Genomic DNA, 16,286 nt, shown 5'->3' with positions numbered 1-16,286 from the left:
CACACCTCGAGAGTCGAATCAGTGCCGCTTGATCTTGAAGCTTCTTCATTCTTGAAGTCACGCGCTGTGCGCTAACCAAGTATCAACTGAGCTATCGGGTGAATGCATGGTTGCCAATCTGTTTAAAAGATGTGAAGAACTGGAAAAACACTTAAAATTTGGGACTGATGATCAAGCGCTCCGGAATAATTTTGTATATTAGCCTATCTCTTTGCTTGGGCTCCATTTTGGGCTCTATTTTAGAACCCCCCAAAAAATTGGGCTACTTTTGGGCTACTTTTTGCATAAGCTTGGGCTCTTTTTTATATTAACTTCTGGCAACCCTAGACAGAACGAAGACAGAGAATTCAGTTCGTTTAAGATTTCTTATGAAAAAAATATATAGTTCAGTTTTAAACTTTGAAGGAAATTGTGTGCTTTGCAGAAAGGTAGGCTAATTTTTTTAATGTTTGGTGTGCCTGAATGTGATGTTAGCACAGCAGTAGATATGGGAAAGCTTACAGTGAGAATGGAACCTATGGTTGGCTACTGCTCAGTACAAAAGTAGCCTAAGTACAACTTTACAAAGCATAAAACATTATCAAGAAATACCACGTTTTTGATTGTTGACAGTGAATACAAGAAGGCTTGCATTGAGTAACATTGATAGCCTAACAGCACAGCACTAAGGTATGCAAGAAGTCAAGTTTTGGAAATAGCCTAGGCTACATAATAGTAGTAGGCTGCTGTAAGCAGTTAGCTATGGTATTTTGTAATTTCCGTAAAACTAAAACATACAGAGTTGAAATCAGTTAGAAAGTGATGTTACCAATTCATCTCTCTTATCACAGCAGTTACATGTTAGACTAATTTAGTCATTCAATTTACAAATAAAGACACCTGATGAATTGTTGCAGGTTGTGTAGCTTGGTAAAAATTTCGAAGTATGGGACGTTGCTCTGCTTATGGCTGTAAAAGTGGCTATGATAGCCAGGCATAAAACACCAAAAGGTGTGTCAATGCACAGTTTTCCTTTTCAAAATGATGAACTGTTAGAAAAATGGATCTGCAAACTTTCTCGAAAAGATTTTGTTTCAAGCAAAAGTTCTAAGGTGTGTTCTTTGCATTTTACTGATGATTGCTTTGTGAGTTTATCGGAAGATTCTAATGCAAGTCGAATTAAGAAGAAAGGAACTTCGGATCTCAAAAGAAAGTGAGCCTCAGATCGTATGGATACAGAAAAAAGCTAATGGTCTTTTTGTACTTTGAGATGTCTGTATTGAACAATGAACATGGACGGCTTAAAGTACACAAGACCCAAAGCTTAGTTCAGTTCTGTTTATTGGTTTTGTTGATGAGAGAGAGGAAAAAAACAAAACATAATTATTCAAAACACAAATAAATTCGAACAAATAAATAAATTCTAGTTAATTGTCTTTTAAGATTTATGTTGCTGTGCTACTTCATATCTTATTTTCTCCATATAGGCCTAGTAGGCTGTTAAAAGTAGTGTTAATCATGTTGGGCCTACCAATTATATGCAGCCCTAGGCTTATTGATTATGAAATTGAGACCTTCCATTGAATGTTTTGACTCGTAGAGTACCGGTATGTGTTGTTTATCATGAAACTCTAATCTTAAAAGAGATGCATAGCTTTTGTATTGTCACTTTTACAGAAAACTAAGGAATGATGCATTGCCAACACTATTTCCCAACTGCCCAACTTACATGTCTAGTAAGCCACCACCCAAACGATCCAAAACTACTTTTGCCAGTGCCAGACACAAACAAGATACTGAAAATGTAGAGAAAATGAGCAAATTATTTTTAGAAAAAGACCAGGTGAGATCAATTGAAGACATATATGAGCGAATACAGACAGAACAAGCCATGCCATCTGAAATTACTGCGTTGTTGAAAGATGACATTTTATTTCTTTGTAATGTTGACATGACTGCTGAAATTCCATCTTTAAGCATGGGGTTGCAGATTTTTGTTGATTTGTCATACGAGTCCTTTTTGAGCAGTAAAAAAATAAAGAACAATGTTAATATTGCAAATCGCACAATAACTCGTTTCAGTGAAGTTACAAACCTGCTTGCTGACCTAAAATGTCAATTACTGTCTTGTCACACAACTAGCTTTGATGATGTTCTTGATGATACGAATAAAATTAATCGAGGTGGATTTATTCCACCTAATGATATATCGTTTTCTTTGTGTCAACATTGCTACTGTATCTTCAATTCAATTCGCTCTGAACCTTTCCTGGAGCAAAAATTCTTAGCAATTGAAGAAAAAAAACATTTTTTTGTGGGACTTGTCACAGTTTCATTGACTGATCTTTGGCAAAATTATCAAGATATTTCAAAGTGCACCATGGGCCATGATATCATCAACAATATGATCTGCAAGTTTTTTAATTGTTTTATGTCCAATTATGTTCGTGATCTATCACAAAGCGGTAGATCAACGTCGTGCCGTAAAATTACGAAGTTGCGTGGTGGATACTAACAACCGGAGATGTGACTTTATATTTTCGCTTAACTGCTTACAAGTGTGCTATTGAATTGGTTCAATATTGGTAGTCTATGTCTATTATCTTTCACGTGCTCCTCTGCTATATCTAGGTAAATCTGAAATTGTGTTCACAGACTCTGTAAAATATCTGGGTGTATTTATTGAGAGTTCTCTCTCAGATGAAAATGATATTTCAAGGCAAGTACGCTCTCAGGACTGTGCTGCAAACAATGCCAAATTTTATTTTGCTAAATGCTCATCCACCTAAAAAACAATTTATTTCGCTCTTACTGTATGTCGTTTTACGCATCCCAGTTGTGGAACAAGTTTAGATCTTCTAGAATAAAACGATTACATGTTGCTTACAATGATTCTTTCAGAATATTGCACAATTTGCCTCGTTATGTCAGTGTCCGTGAATATCAAGTAATGTATAATATAACAACGTTTGATGCTTTATTGAGGAAAAACATGTTTTCGTTTATCAACCGTTGCATTCACTCCTCCAATCGCTTTATATCAGACCTGATGTCACCTGATTGTTTTTATCGTTCTGAATACTTTCAATTCTTCCAACGCTCATTGTAGCTAGGGACAGTAGAATACCGGGACGACTCACTTTAATGATTTTTCCTACAAAATGGACGGCTGGAGGGTTACTAAGAAGTTCAAAAATTAACAGAACAGCACAACGTTTTCTTTGCTTTTAGGTAAATTTATTCTCATCAAATGAATTGCTATATTTGGTTAAAATTGTGGGTGCTAAATAATCTGTAAAACCTCACTATACAGCAGTTTGAGGCTACATACCGTTACCGGTGTTGCGTAAAGTCTACCCCTGCATTATCATGACTTGAATACTATTAAATGAACATGATATCACATGTTTTCTACATTTATTTTGGCGATACACACTTTGTACACATGTGGGCAGGTCATAGAAACTGCACCTGAGTATGCGACATATGGCAGTAGACCTCAAGCTGTAGTTGCATTAAATTTTGTTATAACATTGTGACCCTCCAGTTGTCCACCTTACTTTTGAGTGAGCAATCCCCTACTTCTACCATCCCTAATTGTAGCCTATGTAAATTTGTAATAGTAGATATTTAGTGAACTCTTAAACTGACGACATCCAAAGTGGCTCTCTGTGACCTTTGCAGTGTGTGTATTATCTCGTTATTTTGGATATGGACAGCTTTGTCTGACGCAAATAAATAATAATAATTAATGGACAACCGATATTTTGGCGTCGTCGTCAGTGGAATCGTACCTCAAACATTGAGAAATTAATTAAAGCTATAGCCTACCAGCACAAAGTTTCAGCCAAGAATGCGATGAAAATAATTCAGTAATAACTTCCTTTGACATTGTTCCGCGTAGCCTACCTTGTTGTTTGTGTTGCATCAATGTCACACCTCTCCTTAAATTCACGTTGCATTACAACTTTCTGTGCTGCTTAACGTACTAAAATTAATAAACAAACATTTGCAGCTAACTCTTTGCTATATTCCACATAACTCACACCTAAAACAGTACTGCGGTGTTTTGTTCGGTAATTACGGTTTTCGTCGCATGGGGCCACTAGCGTATTCAATAAAAACCTGTGTCCAGTACAGGTAGTCTAGAAGTACATGGATTACATCTTCCTTTAATTTCATTAAATTCATCGGTGAATCTTGTTTAGGACCGTAATCCACATAATGCAAAGCAGTCACAAATTTAAAACTGCTAGTTGTAGGCTACTTCAGCATTGATTCAGCTTTCGATCAAGCTCTTGTTGGTTCCAACTTGATGCATTTAAGAAACGTCTTTTGAGCTTCAATTTCAAAAGAGTAATGTAGGCTAAAGCACTGGGTTTGACTGCACCACGCCTTGATTACTCTCTTGAAGTCAATTTTCTTTGCAAGATGATAGGACAGCTTTCTTTAGATTTTTCAGAATTTTTCCTCTGACTGGGCTAACTTTAAAGATGCCACAAGCTTAAAGATAATCAATTACTCAAAAATGATAAGACATTTGAACAACGCTGTCTGTAGGCAACATTATGAATTTCAACTAGATTTAGCCTAAGCAACAACATCCATAAAGAAAAAACTCAAAAAAGAAAAAACTCACTACCTTCCAAAATCACATCATGAGAAGCATGACCAACAAAAGGCTACTTGACCACACGAAAACAGAAGATCTTTTAACTATGACAAAATTACTGTAGCCTACATCCAATTGCAGCAATAATAAAATCAAAAGTTTTAAAACTGTTCGGCCACACTAAAAGATCACAACTCGGACGCAGCAAAGTTTGCACAGAAAGAAAAATAGAAGGAAAAAGAAAACGTGACGTACAACCAAAACGATGGCAAGACAACATCCAATCATGGACCGGACTCAACTTGGCGACACTGGGCGAGCTGGCTCAAAATCGCCACTCTTGGAAGCAAATAACTCATGTTGATGTGTAATCTGCTGCAGGCGGAGACGATAACTGATGATGATGATCCATAAACAAAAAATGTACAGGATTTACTTTCTTTAATCGTGCTTGGACTGATACCTTTAACTTTCCCAGATAACTTATGTTGGATACAACATCCTACGTCTGGCCAACGCAGATTTTAAAGTTAAGGTTCAGTTGTCGAGCAAAAATAGTTCTCGCTTAGCTAAAACAGCACCAGTTTTCAAGTTGAAACTATCAATACAATCGAAACCGTTCAGTGATACAGAAATCATTTCAGCTTCAGATTTTACGTCTTGAAGCTGTTCAACATCGCCTACCTTAACACGAAAATGATTTGTACTTGATGAGAAGCATCGAAAGTGACATTTGCAATGATTGAGAAATACTTGGAACTACGCACTTCATTTAAGAATTTGTTGATTATTTAGTTGGTACATTTTTACTTTAGTACTAAAAATGGGCCCCCCTCAAAAGTGCAAAAACAAAAAACTACTCGTTTTTCCTTTACAATGTTTTGCTAGGGGGGAAACTGGCCCGACTTCCCCCCCTCTCGGAGCCACTGTCTGGAATCAATCTCAGATCTACCAGCACCACAGCCGAAAGCGAAACCACTCGGCCTCGGAGCTGGTTAACAAGGAAGAAGCATTCATGAGCTACAAGGAAAAAATGTGGGTTTCGATATGGTACACAACTTTACCAACTGCGCCTGTACTCAACCATCACACACAAGACCGCGTGAGTACAATTTCGGCCCCCTCAGAAATCCACTAGTAGGCCCCTATGGTTAGTGATTGCCAGTGGTAGATTTCCAGAAGATTAGCTTCCGGAACGTTAGTTTTTTACTTTTCAAATGCGCTAGGTGCCGTTGAAAAGATTCAGAAATATGCCCTTATAAGAGTTTGAAACAACACAATTGATGTAGCCTACTTGTTTAAAACGTTGCTAAAGTATAAGTATCATATAGTCTATATAGATGATATAACGTTGTTCAATGCAAATATTCGTATTTTAGTGAAACAATAACACAAAAAATTACAAGTTCCATAATTTTTCAATACATTTATCGTATTCAATTTAATGATTTCGTTTTCTTTGTGTGTCATTAGCCTATACTGTGTCCTCTGGCCAAGTAGTTTGATCAAGTATTTTGCAAACGTTAATAAATGACGGGTCTGTTGAATTCAACAAGCGATCTCGGATGATATTTCCTAAGTGATGATAGAAGATGCCGAGATTGATTGGCGGGCTATTTCTGCAATTATTTAAATGCAATTCTACAGTCCACACCTTTGGCCTCTAAGTTTTCTTCAGCATCCTTAACATTGCGATAATGTCGCCCGGGTTCGTTCCTACGTAGCCTATTTCAAATAATTTTGCAAGATTATTAATTTTGTTATCTGCATCCCAAATGCTACATAGCCTACCGTAGCCTACTCTGTTTTGCAGCTCGAGGCTTACTTCGGATAACTCTTGCAAGGATTCGCATATCAAAGCCAAGCCCAACAAGAAATCCGTGGATGTTATCTTCGACAAGAGTCCTTGATATTTCGCACGTTCCCGAGAATCTCTTGCTCCCTTTTTGAAATGTTCGACAAGTGCTGGGAAATCATTCCAGACGGCATTAACTGTGCGGAAACTCGAGGCTTACTTTGACCGCACTGAACTTCCACAGTGTAGGCCTACTTCTGTGGGGATCTTGACCAATAGGTTGCGAAATAAAACTGTTTTTATTGCTATTCTTTCCAGTGGGTACCACGACTGCTCAGACATACAAAGCTACTTTGAATAGGGCAAGGCATACTAAGAGTGGTGCTAAGCAGTGGGAAACAGTCAATAATAAAAGTGGAAAAATACAGGAAAAACTAATTGTGACGTCATAAGGTGGCTCAATGAAATATTGGAGTGTAAACGTCAGGGTGTGGCGCTAGGAAGGTCAGTCAAGGTGCATCAAGGTTGCACAAAAACGGATCAAAGGAAAAATACAAATTAAAAACACCATATTAACGCTGCTCTGAACAGGCCTAAGCATAATAAGAGCATAAAATCTTTGAGCTTCCGGAACACCGTTCCGGACAAGTCAACTTTTTGATCTAGCTTCTGGAGCAACGTTCCGGACCGTTCCGACTGAAATCCAGCCCTGGTGATTGCTCTTAAAGTAGGGCCAGAAAGTATTTAGGGCGGAAAACTCTTACAAGGTGGAAATTTTTTTACATTCATCTTTTTAGCAAAGTGTTAACAATTTTTAAGATTTTATAGAAAAAAAAGTTAATAAGGTATGTCGACAATGCAGAAGTGGATCTTAAAAGAAGTTGAGAAAGTTTTCACAAAGTAAAATTTGTAACATTGTTCCAGACAATGGTTCACCTAATCAAACGTCATATAAAAACCGTTCAAGTCTACTGAATATTACGTCATGCAAGTTGCTAGAAAATGTGCCAAAATTGCACCATCGTTCATAAGACTTGTGTCAAACCTGTTTGGGCCTGTTTGGGCCTGTTTAAACAGGAAATATTACATCAGCTTTAAACACCTGTTGGAATGACTTCATAATTGTCTTTCATTATTGCGTCACAGTACTGCATACGTGAATTTGAGATATTGCTATCTATTCTGGTCATTCGTAAAATGATTGTTTGAAAGTTGGCCGCACATTTAACTGTTGGCTTAGTGCTTGCTAGCTGGACAAAGGTTCCGTCTTTTATCCAAGTAATCTGCTCTGTAGTGACAGTTTTTAGAGGTGTACGGCGTTGCATCTCGATTTCGATAGCCGCGGGCTAATTTTACTGGAATACACTTATTGAATAGACGTTTCAAGGAGTGTTTCTTTTTCGGTCATTACATTCAGACGAACGGATTCGGGAATCTTACGTTACAATTTTCCCACGAAGAGATTATGGTTTACCGTTGTGACCAAACATAAAGAAACAATGCAAAGCAAAACTTAATGTCCAAATATATGAAGCGGAAAGGAGAAGTGGAGGGCTTGCTCTCCGAAAAAGTTTGACAAGCTAATTTTGTTTTCGTCATTTTTAAGAACAATATTTTTTATCAAAACGCACCTATGTTTTCAAATATATCAACAAACCCATGAAATTCCTCTCCGAGTAAAAAGATTCTTCCCTTTTGGGAACCACTCATGTAGGCTACAGTAGATACCCAGCCAGCAAGCCCATATGGGCCCCATATACTATTTTAATGGGCTTGTGGGCATGTGGGTTCTATGTGGGTTTTTGTGTTTTTGCCATATGTGCCCAATATGGGCTTTCTTGCAGAATGTGTTGCTAAATGACAAGGTGGAATATAAAACTTCCAATCTTCAAATGCGTGATCATATAAATGCATTTTATTAAATTTAGCCACATAAAATTATTGATCATGGGCTAAGCATGAAATATTGATGAGCTTCCCACTTTGTTTATGGGCAGACCATGGGCTGCCCACATTTTTTATGGGCAAAACATGGGCTGCCCACATTTTTTATGGGCAGACCATGGGCTGCCCACATTTTTTATGGGCAGACCATGGGCTACCCACATTTTTCATGGGCAGGCCATGGGCTGTCCACATTATTTATGGGCAGACTATGGGCTACCCATATTTTTCATGGGCAGGCCATGGGCTGCCCACATTTTTTATGGGCAGACCATGGACTGCCCACATTTTTTATGGGCAGACCATGGGCTGCCCACATTTTTTATGGGCAGACCATGGGCTGCCCACACAGTGATTCAAAGGTTTGTGGGCAACCCATACTAATATGATATAGGCCTACACCTTGATCAGCATTTCTCTAGACTTCGAGATTTTTTAGTTGTCTCAAACGACTTTTATTGATCTTTTAAACAAACACAAAATGAAATTGAACAAGCAAAATTACTGGGGGCACCTTGCTATGCATTGCGCAAAGCTCACTGCTTGCAGTTGGAGCACTTTGGCAAGGTTTGCAGTAGTACTATTTTTGGTGCTTACGTACCACAAATAGGAAAATATCACATGGAGGTATATACCTTCATGGCCATTCCAGTGTATATATTAAACGGTGCGCACTGTCTCCGCCCGCTCGGATCAACCTCGCTCTGCTTTCAACGCATTGATCAACACGATCCCCTGATCAACTCGATGCAGCCTCAAAATTTCCACCCCAATTTTCTACTTTATCCTGGTAATGTAGCCTATCAGTGCCTCTGGTTTCAATCGCTAGCCTCCCCGACCCAGCTGGGCGAACCTGCGTCAACGTCTGGCCAGTGCACATCCGTGCTCGCCGAATCAAAGCTTACTCTTCTCCAGTGAGTATGTATTACATTCCGACCTATATTTTTTGTTTCTATTGATTAATCGAGCCTCTGCTCCACATTTTTATTTGAATTTTGTTTGCCACGAGAGCCAAATTATCCTTAAATAGTTGACTCTCTTCCTCGTGGTAGACCCCAATTCTATCCGCTCTGCCTACTGGCAGACCGGGTATAAGAGTCAAGTACCTGCGCCGAGGTCGCGTGAGGGAGACGTGGGCGCCGCCCGGCGGTCAATTACTGCCGGTTCCAGCGTCCACACGCGACGGGTCGCCCGGCCCGTCGCAGGTCATCTTTCTGGGCAATGCAGAAAGAGCCTGTCTCCCTGGCCCGCTCCGCCATTCTAAATTTGCGGACGGGTCATGTAACGTTTTCGATCCACACTCTCCCTCCACAGGTACCTCGACTCCCCAGCCTGGCCCCCGCGACCTAAGCTGGTGGACTTACCCCTCCGGGTGCATCGTCACCCCTAAATCACGCCACTCCCCGCCGCCGCGGGGTGTGGCAGGCCGGTTTCTGAAAGTCTTCGACCTGGCTATGTTTGTTTGTGCTCTCTCGCCGTGTCAATTATTTGTACCCGTGCGCTGTTGATGCAAATAAAACAGTTTAACACTAGTGGCGCTCTTGGCTTACGCCGATTGAGCACTTCACTAGGGGCACCTTGCTATGCATTGCGCAAAGTTCACTGCTTGCAGTTTGAGCACTTTGGCATCTGTCTGCGGTTATATGTGTAGGCCTACCTGATATACATATGAGCAGCCTGTATTAGATTTATGGGTTAGGCTACATATGGGCAGCCCATATTAGATTTGTGGGTTGAGTGTGAGCAGTGTTGGGCGCGATAACTCATTTTTCAGTTAAGCGATAACGATAATCGATAAACGAAAAATGCCTAAAGCGATAACGATAAACGATAAATCAAAAAAAAGTTAAGCGATAACGATAAACGATAAATTATCGCCGATAATGTCCGATAACGATAATTTTTTTTTTGATTAGCGCTGCCCCATCCCATGCAGCACGAATTGTTTTCATCAACATGCCGAAAAATCGAACATAATATACTGTAAAGGGACAAAACTTTTTGTAAGTTATGCATACACAGAATCGCAATAGCGGCAGTGGGTATCGAATCTTCAACCTCTTGATCCAGAATCAAACCACTGAGGTAACCGTTGTGCTTATAATTATAGCCTACCTTCAGATACCAGTTGGATGCTTTTATCAATTGAGTTACACTGCCGCTTACGTGCAGTTGGCAAAATAATTAAATCAAATGAAAATACCATAAAAAATTCCAAACTTTGTATTTTGCTTTCTGCTTAAAGGGCTGTTTACAGCAAAGTCAGCAATAATTGGTGTCACTGCGCAAGAAACTGACATCCCGCGCTGCATTACTGAAGCGCCTGGCAGGCTCTAGCTGAGGGGCGAGGGCTGACACTTTGCGAATAGCAGCCTTAGCCCTTGTCTACTCTTCAGCAGAGTACTGTGCACCTGTCTGGTGCCGCAGTGCTCACTGCCACAACATCGACACTGCCATAAACAGCGCCCTGCGCACAGTGACCGGATGCCTGCGTCCCACACCATTGGACAATCTCCCCATTCTCGCTGGCATCCAACCTGCTGAGTTTCGTCACGAAGAAGCCACTCTGTCCCTCGGTCGACGGGCACTGGAGCCTAATCATCTTCTCCACCACAAGATCTCTGCCTTCCCAAACGGGCACCCCCGCCGACTGAAATCAAGACACCCATTCGTGCCAGCCGCTCGGCTTCTGATCAACGAAGCTGACGAACATCTCTGCGGCTACTTGGGCGGACCATAAATGGCATTCTGAATGGAGGTCAAGCACCACCAGACTCCATTCATTCATCCCCGACGCCGACACACGCCCCATCGGCCTGACACTACAGAGACAGGCATGGGTGCGCCTCAACCGTCTCCGTACGGGCGTCGGGCTTTTCCGCTCAACCATGCACCAATGGGGAATGGCTTCTTCCTCCTCCTGTGAATGTGGTGCCGAGGAACAGACCGCAGACCACATCATCAATGACTGTACCATCTTCAAGCCACCTAACGGAGTGGAAGGTCTGCGCGTCATGGATGATGAAACTAAAGACTGGCTGCTCTCTAGCAGCCTTCCAGTGTAGTCCGGAAACATCGTGAATCTGGGGCGGTAAAAGGATAGACCCTCGGCCCCAGAAGCTCAGACGACGACGAGCAATAATTGAAAAAATTCCCAAAAACGCAAAATGCTTGAAAATTTATCAGTAATCTTAAGCGTTATTGGTAGTAAAAATGTGCATACTGTGAAATCCATCACGCTTGTCAAATTAATCGTGTTTGTTTAAGAACAATAACATAATTATCGTAACTTACTGATAATTTCAGATAATTTGTTTTTGTTTTTTTTGTGAACACCATCATTAAAGCAATGGCAGAACGCTGAGTTGTTGAGATAAGAATTACAATGTAGGCACTGTATTAGTGGGAATAAAAATATTTGATTGAGGTAGGCTATGTCGCATAGGTAGGCTACAGTAAATGAGAAAGGTTATACTGTATTTAGCATAATTTTATCACGTAACTCGATCCGCCTATTGTCATGCAAAAACTACTACAAGATGCAAAAAATGTGATGTCGGTCTGCATGTTAAGTGCTTCAAGCAATATTATATTCCGCAATGACTTGTTTTAGTGATGTTGTGTTACTTTGCTAATTTTCATCTTCATATTTTTGAACTTTCATTTCAATAAAATGCTCGATGACAATAATGACATGAACAAGACATTTCCCATTTATCACTTTGAGCGATAAGTAAAATGTAATAACGCTTAAGCATTACGCACAAGAAACTTGTAAAATTTGATAACGGATTTGTCTAGCGTCTTATATATAGGACGACTTTTTTCTCAAAAAGTACAAACACAATTAGAAAACAAATAATTGTGATATGTTTTTTAGGTCATAATTATGCAATATTTAAATTTTCCGAAAATGTTTTTAAGTACTTTCACTTTTGGCACAAATGGGTTAACTTTTTAAGTTAAATGGCACTTACGCATTCGGTTATTATTTTTGGATTAAAGTTATATCGCCAAGCTAGAAAAAAATCGATCTTACAGTCTATAACCGATGTGTTGTTATTGTGTGTGAATTTTGTCTTTTAATCTGAGTTTGTGACGTAACCGCACGTCTCAAGGCAAGTTCTTGCAATTTTAGTTAATCTACTCATCTAAAGATTTAATGCGCTTAAAACAGTAAGTTTCATGTTTTGACTAGAGAGATATTTTTGACGAGATTATTTTTTTACGACAATTACTAAAAACTAACACTTCCAACGAAAAAAGAAAAAAACAAGAATAAAATAGTTGATCGTGAGGTGGCGCGAAAGACCATGTTTTCGATGTAAAAGCGGCCTCGCATTGCGACACTTTCACAATCCACTTGCCAATTTCTTTCGCTTTGCTTCAAAGGAAGTTTTGCCGCCTGTGCGCTTACATTTTAATTGTATAATTCACTCGCGATTGCCCATTGCAGCAAAACAACAAGAGACTTGTTGCATGCATTTCATTGCGTTGCAACTCTAAAAATTATTGTGTTTTCAGGGCCGTCGCTGCAGGGGGGCGTGCCCCCTCCCCTGATAACGACCTGTGCACACACACTTCAGGCACTGAAGAAGAACTGGTTTTAATTTTAGTTTCATTAACTATGTGGCTAGTAAAAATATTACTTTTCATGATCTTTCCACTTGTGTGTTGATCCAAAATAAAATTTATCGGCGATTAATTATCGGCGATAATCAAATATTGCCTTTGGCGATAACGATAAACGATAAATGAAAAAATAATTGAGCGATAACGATAAGCGATAAAAATTTATCGCCGATAATTATCGCCGATGAATTATCGCCGATAATGCCCATCACTGAGTGTGAGCAACCCTCATGAAACCCATAAATGAATATGAGCAGCCTATATGGGGGCAATGTGATGCCCGCGGACACAATGTGTATGGGCCCCATATAGGCAGCCCACATGGGGCCCGTACATCAGCCCATATGGGGGCCCATATGGGCTTGCTGGCTGGGTAGGCTACATTGGTAGGCTACAGTAGATAGGCTACATTGGTAGGCTACCGTACTAGCATAGATTTATTGAATCTTTATCTTGGAAGTGGGAAAGTTTCTTTCAGAACTTAATTCTGGAAGTTTCGCATAAACTACTTCTCGGTTACCGAAATTGACAGAGTGAAGTTTCCAATTGTTGAAGTGGTGTTGTAGGGGAATTATTCCATCCGTTAGATGCCGCTGAATGGAAAGTAGCCCTTTAACGTGCGTTGCTCAAGCGCACGTCCCAGCCAGCAAGCCTATATGGGCCCCACATGGGGACCCATATGGGCTGATGTACGGGCCCCATGTGAGATGCCCATATGGGGCCCATACACATTGTGTCCGCGGGCATCACATTGCCCCCATATAGGCTGCCCATATTCATTTATGGGTTGCTCACACTCAACCCACAAATCTAATATGGGCTGCCCATATGTAACCGATAAATCTAGTACAGGTTGCCCATACGTATATCAGGTATATAACTGCAGACAGATGCCAAAGTGCCAAACTGCAAGCCGTGAACTTTGCGCAATGCATAGCAAGGTGCCCCCAGTAAAGTGCTCAATCGGCGGAAGCCAAGAGCGTCAACTGCAGACAGTGCACACGATGATGAACTGTTTTATTTTGATCAACAACGCACGAGTAGGTATATACCTCCATCTGACATTTTCCTATTTGTGGTACGTAAGCACAAAAAATAGTACCACTGCCAACCTTGCCAAAGTGCTCCAACTGCAAGCAGTGAGCTTTGCGCAATGCATAGCAAGGTGCCTCTAGTAATTTTGCTTGTTCAATTTCATTTTGTGTTTGTTTAAAAGATCAACAAAAGTCGTTTGAGACAACTAAAAAATCTCAAAGTCTAGACAAATGCTGATCGAGGTGTATATCATATTAGTATGGGTTGCCCACAAACCTTTGAATCACTGTGTGGGTAGCCCATGGTCTGCCCATAAAAAATGTGGGCAGTCCATGGTCTGCGCATAAAAAATGTGGGTAGCCCATGGTCTGCCCATAAAAAATGTGGGCAGCCCATGGCCTGCCCATGAAAAATGTGGGTAGCCCATGATCTGCCCATAAAAAATGTGGGCTGCCCATGTTCTGCCCATAAAAAATGTGGGCAGCCCATGGTCTGCCCATAAACAAAGTGGGCAGCCCATGGTCTGCCCATAAACAAAGTGGGAAGCCCATCAATATTTCATGCTTAGCCCATGATCAATAATTTTATGTGGCTAAATTTCTTAAAATGCATTTATATGATCACGCATTTGAAGATTGGAAGTTTTATATTCCACCTTGTCATTTAGCAACACATTCTGCAAGAAAGCCCATATTGGGCGCATATGGCAAAAACAAAAAAACCCACATGCCCACAAGCCCATTAAAATAGTATATGGGGCCCATATGGGCTTGCTGGCTGGGGTGCACCCCGAGAGTCGAACCAGCAGCGCCGCTTGATCTTGAAGCTTCTTCGTTCACGAAGTCATGCGCTAACCAACTGAGGTAGGCTATGGACTGTTGCGTCAGAACCACTATTGGCGTACCGTAGCCCAGCCCTAGCCAGATCCATTTTAGAAGGGGGGAAGGACAAGAAGAGCAAGGTATTTTTTAGAAGGAGCAATATTTTTCGTGACGTGATAGGCGATATAGATGAGTGAAGATCTATATCGCCTATAGATATAGATATATATCTATAGATATATAGATATAGATCTATATCGCCTATAGATATAGATATATATGAGTGAAGGCATTAGCCTATAAAAATTGAAGTTAGCGTTAAATTTTAATTGACAATAAAAGATTAAGTTTCTGCCTTGGACTGGTTGTTCAGATTACATTTGCTGACTCTAGTTCGGTAATAATTGAAGGAAAAGCGACACAAATGACAGTTTCTAAATTTACCATCATCGTGAATCAAGATAACATAATATATAATTGTCCACCCCGTTAGCTCAGTGGTTACGCGCTCGGCTCAAGATCACGCGGCGCTATTGTTCGACTCTGGGTGTGCGCTTGAGCAACTCATTTCAAGCAGTGTTGCCACTCCTAGTGTTTTTCCACTAGATCTAGTGTTTTTGGGTTGCATCTAGTGTTTTAGTGTTTTTTCTGATATCTAGTGTTTTTTTAGCGATTTACCGCTATGTTGGTGTGCATAAGTTTGGACAGTGTTCAAAGTAGCCCTCACCTATTGTTGTTTGGTTGCATCAATGTGTTTGTAGTGCTTTTCAAAGTGGACTCGAGTTTTTTGTTTAGTTACACCCAATGATGACCAAATTTGAGATATTTAGCATAAATACTTTAAAAAATACACACAAATGACTGTGAAAAGTGTTCAAAATAGACTAAAGTAGGTAGCGTAGCCTACCTTATAGTAGGCTTGCATTTCGTCAGCTTACATTTGATGAGTGTGGAGTTCTTAGACTACACTACCACAGAGATGATTGTGAGTAATACTGCGTTTTTGACAATATATTTGCAAAGGCCAAATTTTGGAAAATTTTGTTCGCCCCCCCCAAAATGTTTTACTTCTCCACGGCTATGATTTCAGGGCTCTCACTTTCAAGGAAATTTAGTTCTATTTTGAAATTTTAAGGACTTTTAGCACTCACTAACGCCATTGGCTGTCGTTTTTGTACATTGTGCATGTAAATGATCGTGTATTTATGATTCTAGTGTTTTTTTTGTGAATCTAGTGTTTTTTTCAGTCAAATCTAGTACTTTTCCATGACAAGAGAGTGGCAACAGTGATTTCAAGACTGCTCTCCATTCAGCGGCAACTAATGGATGAAGTAATTCCCCGGCAACAACACTTTAACAATCAGAAACTTCACTCTGTCAATTAATTTTGACTCAATCTTGCTAGACGCTAAATTAAAACTCCAAAGAAATCGTTTTTCAATGAAAACACTGTAGTTTAGTTTGGGAA

General features: G+C 40.2%; 1 protein-coding gene across 4 annotated transcripts in view; it reads right to left on the bottom strand.

Moving 5' to 3' along the window:
• LOC145778708 (semaphorin-3E-like) overlaps window positions 1-6,758 on the bottom strand; it is a 45,719-nt gene extending 38,961 nt beyond the window's left edge. For all 4 annotated transcript variants that reach the window (XM_082590281.1, XM_082590265.1, XM_082590273.1 and 1 more), the window contains exon 1: window positions 6,417-6,758. The gene's annotated coding sequence lies outside the window, so the exon portion shown is untranslated. The remainder of the gene's footprint in view (window positions 1-6,416) is intronic.
• Between the last annotated feature and the right edge of the window lie 9,528 nt (window positions 6,759-16,286).

Source organism: Aplidium turbinatum, chromosome 1, assembly GCF_918807975.1.
Source record: "Aplidium turbinatum chromosome 1, kaAplTurb1.1, whole genome shotgun sequence".
NCBI classification, from domain to species: domain Eukaryota; kingdom Metazoa; phylum Chordata; class Ascidiacea; order Aplousobranchia; family Polyclinidae; genus Aplidium; species Aplidium turbinatum.
This window is presented reverse-complemented; position numbering and strand designations above follow the sequence as displayed.